Here is a 9317-nt window from a genome sequence, read left to right on the forward strand (position 1 = left end):
TGTATAGCTAGCAGCAGTGTTCATCACTGCACAAACTGAGGGAGCAGAGCAGCAGAGGCATTTGGTAACTGAATGAAATTAGAACAGATTGAATTTTCATCAGGGAGCAGACAAATACACGGGAATAGGTTGTTCCTTTCCATTATCTTTGGTTAGAGAATTTCTACTGCCCTGGTTTGAAGCAGGGCATTTTTAGGGTTGATTGAATAGCTGAGTGTAGTTACACGTACTGCTGTTACACTTCATTCATTTTCAGTGAAGTCAGCTGTGCCTGACCAATAAACCCCTGTAATAGAAGAGGGCTCAGAGGAGCTGGGCAGGGTGATGTGCCCATGAAATTCAGGGAACAATGCAGGATGTGGCTGGCCACAGCTGTTGCAAAGAAAGTTGCTTTTATCTCAACACAAAGGCAGCTGAGAGTGGCGTTTGTTCTAGGTACACAGCTATACATGGTTGTGTGAATGAACTGGTGGTGTAAGTGTTTATACCTGAGTTCATTAAAAGGGTGTGAATGTCTCCCCGAGTTAGCCAGAGGAGCATGAGGGGAGTGGCTTAGCCCAACATAGAATATACAAAATTAGCAACTAGCAAAATAATTTGGAAGAGAACAACGGGCTTAAGCTGGCTTCAACCCATGTATTCCTTCCTGGTGGTTGGCGGTGGCCAGCACTGTAATAGTGAGCACATCATGAAGTAACAGGGATCTCATCAGTATTACATTTATCTTATGTTTTCAGTACATTTTGCACTACTCTACTAGATTGAAAATCCTGTGTAAAATCACTTATCTTCCAATGAGTAAATTTAATATTAAACATTACACCCTGTATGGATGAATATTTACAAGGAACTGATAAGAAAGTATTGGAATCTAACATCAAGACGGCAAGTTTTGAGTCTATGGCCATTTCTGTTTTGCTTACACAACATCTTTTTCTCCCCTAAGGTCTGAAAAGCATAACGAAATTAGCGGTATAATCTCATGACTTTGCTTCCACGAGCCTTAAGATAGTCACTATAGGGATGCTAACTCATTCCTCTGTTGAGGTTTTTCTTACTTCATGTTTATTTTTTAAAATACATTTAGTTCTTCCAAATATCCACCAGAAGATCCCGAACATGAAGTGAAATTTATGTGGAAGAAAAAAGCTACCTACATAGAGAAGAAATAAACCTTTAAACACCCTCCAGTCAATGAAATGTCCAACAGAGTGCTGAGTAATTCAAGCAACAGCTCCCCATCGATCAGGATGAATTATTAGGTAGGCCATAGCACAGGTACCATCATCAGATTCCAACAGCTTTGAGGCACCAATGACATTACAATAACTCCTTCTGAAGATTAGTTGAAAATATTTTACAGGACCAGAGAGCACATCGTAAATCAAAGTGAATAAAAACCTGCAGAATCACTACAGCTTCCTCTGCAAAATAGAGAACATGAGGTGGCAACTGCTGTGAGATAGAACATCAAGAGCTACTGTGATGATAACTTAAAAAAAAAGAGGGGGGAACTCAGTCTATGCTTTTGTCAGAAGCCACCCTAGATAGAAGTGATATGAAAAAAATTACTCATGTGCCCAACAACAGGGGTAGGAAGCTGTGTCAATGATCAGTACAGAGTATGTTGTGCACCTTGAGCACCAGACTGCTATAGAAGACAAAAGAATTCAGGAGAAGAGCATCAGCAAAACACTGGCTTAAGGGGTGGGTGGAAGGCTAGGATCGCACCGACATCATTTGTCCCTTTCTTAAGAAACAGTTTGAAAATTAAAGTTGGCATTGTTTAATCGTAATTCAGCACTTCTAGGTTATAATTTATGATGTTAAAAATTCCTGCCTTTCATCTACAGACTAAATAAGTGTCTTTGATTTGGAAAAAGCAAGCTGTTTTAAAGGTAAACTTTTCTGGTCAGTACTCTAAATGCTACTTCAGCTTTAATCTACTGAAATTAGCTTTATCAGTGATATTTTATAAAAGAGGAAAATATACTAAAATACCCCAATTCTCCCATATGTCCTTAATCATTAAGCTCTTTTATGATCCACATCAAGCTTGTACTAAAGAATCAGCGATCGTTTCCATTATCTAGAAGTAAGGCAGACCAGGCCCTTTTGTTTACTCTGACCCTGGGTTTAATGCATCTGAGTTTCCCTCTGTAGGAGAGTCCCATGTTAATTATTTATCTGTAACCAGCTACTGTATACTTAATACTAAAATTCAAAGCAGTGTTCTCTCTCCAGACTAAAACCAAGTATGCTCTGTGTCTGCCTTTTTCAAATAGAAGTGCTTCAGATGTTTGCTGGAGTACAAAATAGCTAACTGACATAGGTGCTGAAGTACAAAACTGCTAAAGTCAAGAAGGTGGCAAGACATGGGAGGGGGAATAAAAGATCTAAGATTCATGATCACATCAACTTTAAGACCCTGAATTTCACACTTAAAATGAACATTATGTTACTGTTTGCTGCAAGCAGAAATTACACTTCATGGAAAAGCTAAATCCACAGCAGTGAAAGTTGCATTGTGGTTGTCTTGGTGATGTCAGAGGAAGAGTTAGGATACATTCACTAAATATCATTTCTCTAAGTACAATGCTCTCCAACCCATCCACAGAAGCAAAACAAAACTGTGATTCAGAAGTAACAGAAATATTTTTGAAAGTTAAGAAGAGCAGGGACATTTTTGGATCACTTAATGTTCTTAATAGTAGGACTAGGTTTTCATGCTGTATCTTTCTTTTGCAGAACCCTAACAAAAAGGATACCTATTATTCAGAAGGAAGAAAATCAACAATATTTTGCTCTATGTCCCTGAAGTGTCTAAGCACCTAAAAGTAAGGCAAACAAATCTGCAGAGGTGATTCAGTGATTTCTGACTTTAAGGATTTTAATCCTCTTTCTGGCATCAAGATACCCTCATCTATAAAAACACAGATCTGTTTCCACAGGGTGGTCCAGGTGGGCACTTCATACATATATCTGTGTGCTTGTACATGTTCATTTAACTCTTTTGAAAGGAACTGATTACAAAACAGTTGTGCAGACAGAACGAGTTTGTGTGGTGTTAGTTGAATGAATCAAAACAACGAAAGAGATTGTAAAGGGACTGTGAAATTTGTAACAACTCTGAAAATGATACTTACACTCTACCATCATTCTGTATGGGAGCAAGGAAGTTACAGCTTTTCCAAAGCCATAAGGAGTTCAACAAAAGTATCAGTAAAAGCTTTTATCAAATTGTGAAGTGTAAAGTTGAAGCAATTCAGCCTTGTGATGGAAAAGGCAATCTAAAGTGTGAACAACCTTCTAATAATATTTGTTCAGTAAGTCATTCTGCTGATAACAAAGTCAGACTCTTCAGTCTGAATGTTTCCCCTAGGGAATATCTACTAAAATAAAATGCTTGCTTTATTAGCTAACTACATGCTGTGAGCAAGCTATACATTTGCAAAGATATCCTTTTTTGTGCAACTTTATTAAATAAAAATTTCATGAGTATTTTGATTTACTGTGAGTTTACTGTATGTGTTACACTTCATTTCAATAATATATGATACAGTAATGGAAGGAGTACTTATAAACGTAGAAAATTCTTTCTCCAAAGGCTCCCATCTTTTCCTGTATATATATTTTAGAGAGTTCACAGATGTCATTTTGTCTAATTTCTTGTAGTTTTACCTCTGTGGTACTGTGGGGAGCCATTTTCTGTATGTAATCTCTGATAATGATGTTGCACTGCATTGCTGAATATGGCAGAACTGCTGCTGTTAACATTTTATTTTTCTCATTCTTGATCTTGGGGGACTCCATCCTATCCGGTTGTTCATATAGAACAAATGTAATTACTAATTTATGTAACATAAAATATAAAGGAGATAATCTTAAAGAACAAAGTAAATTTTGAAAGTAATAGTTCCAAATCCTTTTCATGTTTCTTATGCTCTGAATTAATGGTGTATTAATGCTCTGGGATTACTTGAAAAATATCTTTAAGTCTAAAGTGTGCTTTTAAGACTTGTTATCGATCTAAGGTTTTGTTTAAGAAGAGCAGACAAGAAATTAATGTGACAGCCTCACCACTCAGTCCTGTGTAAGCCCTGTTTTCTTGCTTGGCATTTGCTAGAGAGAACAAATCTGAGAAACCTACCACTGCTCCGTGACCGACTTTATCTTGAGGAACCAGCTGACATCCAGGGGAGAACATTTGCCTGGACTCCGCACTGCATGTCCCCATTCTGTCGGGGTGCCTCAGCAAAGAAATCTGTTCCGCTGGTTCGGATCCAGTCAGATAGTTCACATGTAACCCTGATTTCTCTCCCTCCCTTCCCTTCCCATAGCACATGGAAATCGGGAAAAAAAGTATAATTCATCAGACTACTTGTCAAAGAAAGCCTGTAATCAAGTTTACATGTCTTTCCTGAGACCAGTGTACACCCCTTTGTCTACAGGTGCTTCTCTACTCTCTTGATTCTGTGATAATTAAAAAAAAAGGGGGGGAAGGGGAGGTAATTCATGTGTCTTTATATATTTAGAAGCAGAGGGAATAGAGAGATGATATTTGCATCATTTATTTTGGAGTATTTTGGTACAGTTCAGAGGATCAGAATTAGGAACTTCAGTTCCTTCTTCGCTTAGCAGTCCTAAACACTGCCTAGTGCACAATGATTCAATTAAATTAAGCCTAAAATGGATTCTGTAAACATCTCCCACAGTTAAGAATTAACGTGGAATTTATTTGATTTTTTGATAGTACTATCAAACTGTTGCAGTGTTACTGCAAACATAATAATTACCAATTTTAATGACTTCAAGAGCAAAATAATTTCTTCTATGAGCTATTTTATAATGTATTGCCATTAATATTAGGCAACACACTGTATGTAGCTGCAGTGTCAATTATTTAAATACAATTGATCTCAATAAACGGGAAGCAGAAAAGAAACTGAACTTCCTGACTTCTCCAGCTGAAATGGATCTACTAGCTTTGTCACATGGAGTTATTTTTCCTGTCTTCCTTTAATTATCAGGAATAGATTAATAACATAGCAATTAAAAGAGAAAATAAGAAACAAAGAAGAAAATCCCTTCTCTGTTCTTAACTGGTCTAGTAAAAATGCAAGATCCCAGTTGCAGAAAACCAAACACAGTAGTAAAACACATTAAATACCTATTTCTTTAGAAAAAAAGCCTAAATGTTTGCAGTATACAGAAATATAAAGAATATAAAGAAATACTTTATTGATGAGGTTGGAATAATTAGTGCAATTATGCTTTCAAATAAAATAAGAATAAAATATTCATCCTTTATAAAATTTTGCATTGATCTGTGTATTATTTGGGAATGCATATGCAAAAAGCATTTAAGAAGAATGAATCACTGTTCCTACTAATAATAATTAAAAGAATATGAAAGTCCTTAGTGAACGTAATTATCAGTATGCCAGGTGCAGAAAGCAATTTCATATTTTGCTGTCATGAAATAATAACTATAACCACTTTCAGAATGCATATTTAAAATTGCACTATGAACTTTTATTTTGTTGAAGACCACCAATGAAACCATTTATTATATTGCTATAATTTATTGATGTGGAACAATAACTAATAGCTCTTCTTGTGTTATGGGCCTTGTAGAGGTAGCATTTCTTTGCTTTAATATATATTTCACATTGTGAACAAAACTAAATGGTTATAGATGAAAAAGGTATTCAGTTAAATTATGCAGTTACAGACTATCTTGTGAAAAGATAAAAAAAAGATAGCCTGACAAAAAAGTACCATGAAGTGGTATCTTCTGAACAACTCACTTTTTTATTTTTAATACAGTTAGGAATTTGGTGATAATATGCAATTTTATGTCTTGTGTAACAGTTAAGTGCAGATATAGAAAACCCACAGAGTATCACAAAGAGATAAAAACCAAATTATTTTTTCTTGAAAGGCCTAAAATTATGACACAAGCACTGATAACTCTTTATATTTAAATTTTCATTTAAGATACTTTGAATATACTGTAAGTAACCCCAGAACTAAATCCAAATAACAAATAAATGAACTTCACCTGAGATTAATTTCTACCAGTAGAGGGAAACGGGTCCCAACATGTGTGACGACAACTCAAGAGCAGTGAAAAATTTTGTAAGATTTCAGAGAACAGCTCATTATACTCACATAATCTCCACAATACATTTTGATTCAAGTCTTCAGGTTCTGTTGAGCTGATAATAGTAGCTTTCCTAGAATAAAACTAACAGTTCAATTCTGTTCTGTTTTGGAGGACTGAGAGAAACAGTCCAATCAAACCGATACCACGTACATGAGGCTCCAAGGTAACAATGAAGCAGGAACGTTGCCTGGTACCGTATGTCCTTGGGTTTTGTAGATTCACTGTATACTTAGTCATTAATCATATGTGAATAAATATGATTATAACCTAAGTAAACAGAGTCATTAGTGCAACACCCTCGGTTCTGCTGTGTTGATTTTAAGAATCAGAATTCAGCTATTCACAGAATGAAATGCTCACCTGCAGAAAGTGCTTGGGTTAATGATTTACTCTTCAGATTGAGGCTGGTCCAGTTCCTTTTTCCTTGTGCTGAAATCAATCAGGTCATCACTTGGTCTAATAACCATTTGCACTGGCATGCATACGAAGATGCTTTATAGTCCTTATGTGTTACCTGGGGTGATGAAGGCTGATTCTTGGACCTCAGTGGAACCCTGTAAAAGAGAGTCTCCCTTGATGTTTTCACATGTTATGATTTGTAAAATCCTGCAAAGAAATGATAAAAAATCCTGCAACATTGCTCTGTTAGAAGACTTTTACAGAATCCAAACTGTCCAACTGACACCAAACCCTCGTTTTTCATGGTTAATACCATGTATTTCTTCTGTTAATGACAACTATAATTGTGATAAATTGTTGAGAAAATACAAAGTTTTCTCAAAAAAAAATTCTAGGAATATAAAATAGAGGTGCAGAATCAGTCTGTACATCCTCTAGTACAAATTTAATGGAAAGCATAGGCTACTGTTATCCTGATTGGGTACCAGTATACACAGATCATTTTTCTGCAATAGTTGGAGAGGAATAATAGCTCAAAATCTGAATTAGATTACTTCAGATTTTTCTTGGTTTTCTTAATGTATCCATCACATGCTTTGTAGCATGTACTAAAAGCTTGATTTTTTTTTTCTCCCAATTCAGGTAGACTTTGGAAAGAATGAAAAATATACTTTATTTTGTAGCCTTAATATGTTAGCAACTCTTCTAATCATTAAAAACTATCTCTGGGCTTGTATGAACTCAGTAGCAATTATTTGAGTACCATCTTTTGCGTGTCAGTCTGTGTTATGCATAAGGACTACATGCATGTTCTTAGAAATAGTTGGAAGAGTTTCACAGAGAAGCATAAGCATGTGAAATGTGGGCTTCAGACTGTCATGTCTCTGCTTTCTCTTTTTTCGTTAGAGCTTAGGTAGATATTTGTCTTCATTATAATTGTACCAAGAACTTACTTTAATCTCTGTATCTCAAGTGCTCTTCAAGAGTGGCTGGGGAATATAGTCCCACTGTACAGCTGAGCAAAATGATCCATAAAGAATCTGGTCTGGCTGGTTGGCAGATGGCATATGCAAGGTGCTGAGGGTGGTACCCAGGGCAGGATCCAGTCTCCTGACAATGCATATTTAAAGCAGTGATAAGAATATGAGAACATTTTAAGCCTCTCTTTTTCAGACTCTAATTTTACATCGATTTCATTGCTGTGATTAAAATGTTATACAGTTAATATTCAGTATAACACAAAACAGATTAATTTTACAGGTTTACAACAATGTTTCAGTCTGCTTGTGTCAAAACCTTCAGTGGTCAGGAACCGTAGGGTCTAAATAAATAGGCTAAAATTGTTGTACTGTGAATTACTAATACCTGACATATAATGTGAGAACACGTAACTGATTACTGAATTAGAATCTGGTTTTAATGAATCTTTCTGCGAAAAGCTGTGAGAGAGTCTAGAGAAAACTGGGGAGAAGGTGTTCAAGAGAAGAGGAGGTTTCAACCTACTTTTCCTTGTGAATGTCCTTTGGCTGTCCTTCCCTGCCGTCTCCCCTCCAAGGCAAGAGGCAGGGCTTATAAGGAAATGCAAAATAGATTTGTATGTGTAATGCTCAGGAAAATGGATCCAGTGTTTGTGTACTAGGGTGTACAAGGTGAACCTAATCTCACCTTTACATTTTCTTTAAGACTCAGTAGGTCGGAGGTGAGAGTAATTTCTAGGGGAGGAGCTTATCCTTGCTTTTGGGGGAGAGCTAAAGAAGTTGTGTTGCAAGTGGTTTTGGCAATCTCACATTTAAAAAAAAATATGGACTACTTGGAGAGACTGCAGAGGAGAGCAGAAATAATTACTTAGACCGAAAGATAGGAAACACTGACTTTCGACTAAAGTGAAGGAGACCTTAACAGTTCAAGAAAATAAGAGCTGTTGAAAGAGGAAGTGAGAAAGAATAATTTGTACTCCTGTTCACAGTGGACTGGACCAATGAAAGGTTCTTTTTCTGTTTCTCCCTCTATTTAATCTTTGCAATTCTCACCCAGTTATAGGGTGAGATTTTTGTTACTCTTCTGGGCACCTGGTTGCTTTCCTGCTCCTTTTTCTTGCTAAAAAGTTTCCCATGTCTGTTCCTTCTTAATTTTCTTCTCTCTCACTTTGTTACCTGTTCTTCCTTTTTGGAGAGACTCAGTTCTTTCCAGTAGGAGTGAGAAGGGGTCAGTTCCTCTTCTTCAGGTCCTCCCAGACAATGAAATTTCTTACCTGTGCTAAAGGTTCTTCCTCAAAATTCCCCTGTCCTGCTCATTGGTGTGCTTACACTTAGACATTGCAGCTGATCATTTCTATGTTGTTCTAATGGAAACCTTGAGTAAAAATAATGAGAAATTAATTTCTAATTAGAGATCCATATACTTATTTAAAAAAGAATCATTTAAATAAAGTGAGAAGCAAAAATGATTGAATATAAAATTAATAATATTAACTTATTCTATTTATTTTGCCTGAAAAAATACATTCTAGCATATCAGTTACATATAGATGAAAATTAAAATTCACACTATTGATATAATAAGCATCAGGTGTTGCTCTGTAGTCTCTTCAGATAATAAAATATGGACACTAACAAACACATTAGTACTGTCATTTTTGTCCAATATTACTGCAGTGGCAAGCAATAATGTGTTAAGAGCATGGGACTTTTTACTCTGTGCTGCTAGAGAATGCAAGAGTACATGACAGAGATCAAGTGGTGAAAAGGTA

General features: G+C 36.1%; 1 protein-coding gene and 1 long non-coding RNA gene across 2 annotated transcripts in view; both read right to left on the bottom strand.

Annotated features, from left to right (window-relative positions):
* ANXA10 (annexin A10) overlaps positions 1-6589 on the bottom strand; it is a 33768-nt gene extending 27179 nt beyond the window's left edge. The window contains exon 1 of the mRNA XM_065837540.2: positions 6530-6589. The gene's annotated coding sequence lies outside the window, so the exon portion shown is untranslated. The remainder of the gene's footprint in view (positions 1-6529) is intronic.
* Positions 6590-6648: 59 nt separating this feature from the next.
* LOC139827917 (uncharacterized) lies at positions 6649-8914 on the bottom strand. Its single transcript, XR_011739055.1, has 3 exons — positions 8722-8914; positions 7522-7678; positions 6649-6723 (listed from the first exon to the last, which is right to left on the bottom strand). It is a non-coding gene; the product is annotated as an uncharacterized lncRNA (long non-coding RNA).
* Between the last annotated feature and the right edge of the window lie 403 nt (positions 8915-9317).

Source organism: Patagioenas fasciata, chromosome 4 (assembly GCF_037038585.1).
Source record: "Patagioenas fasciata isolate bPatFas1 chromosome 4, bPatFas1.hap1, whole genome shotgun sequence".
Classification (NCBI taxonomy): Eukaryota; Metazoa; Chordata; class Aves; order Columbiformes; family Columbidae; genus Patagioenas; species Patagioenas fasciata.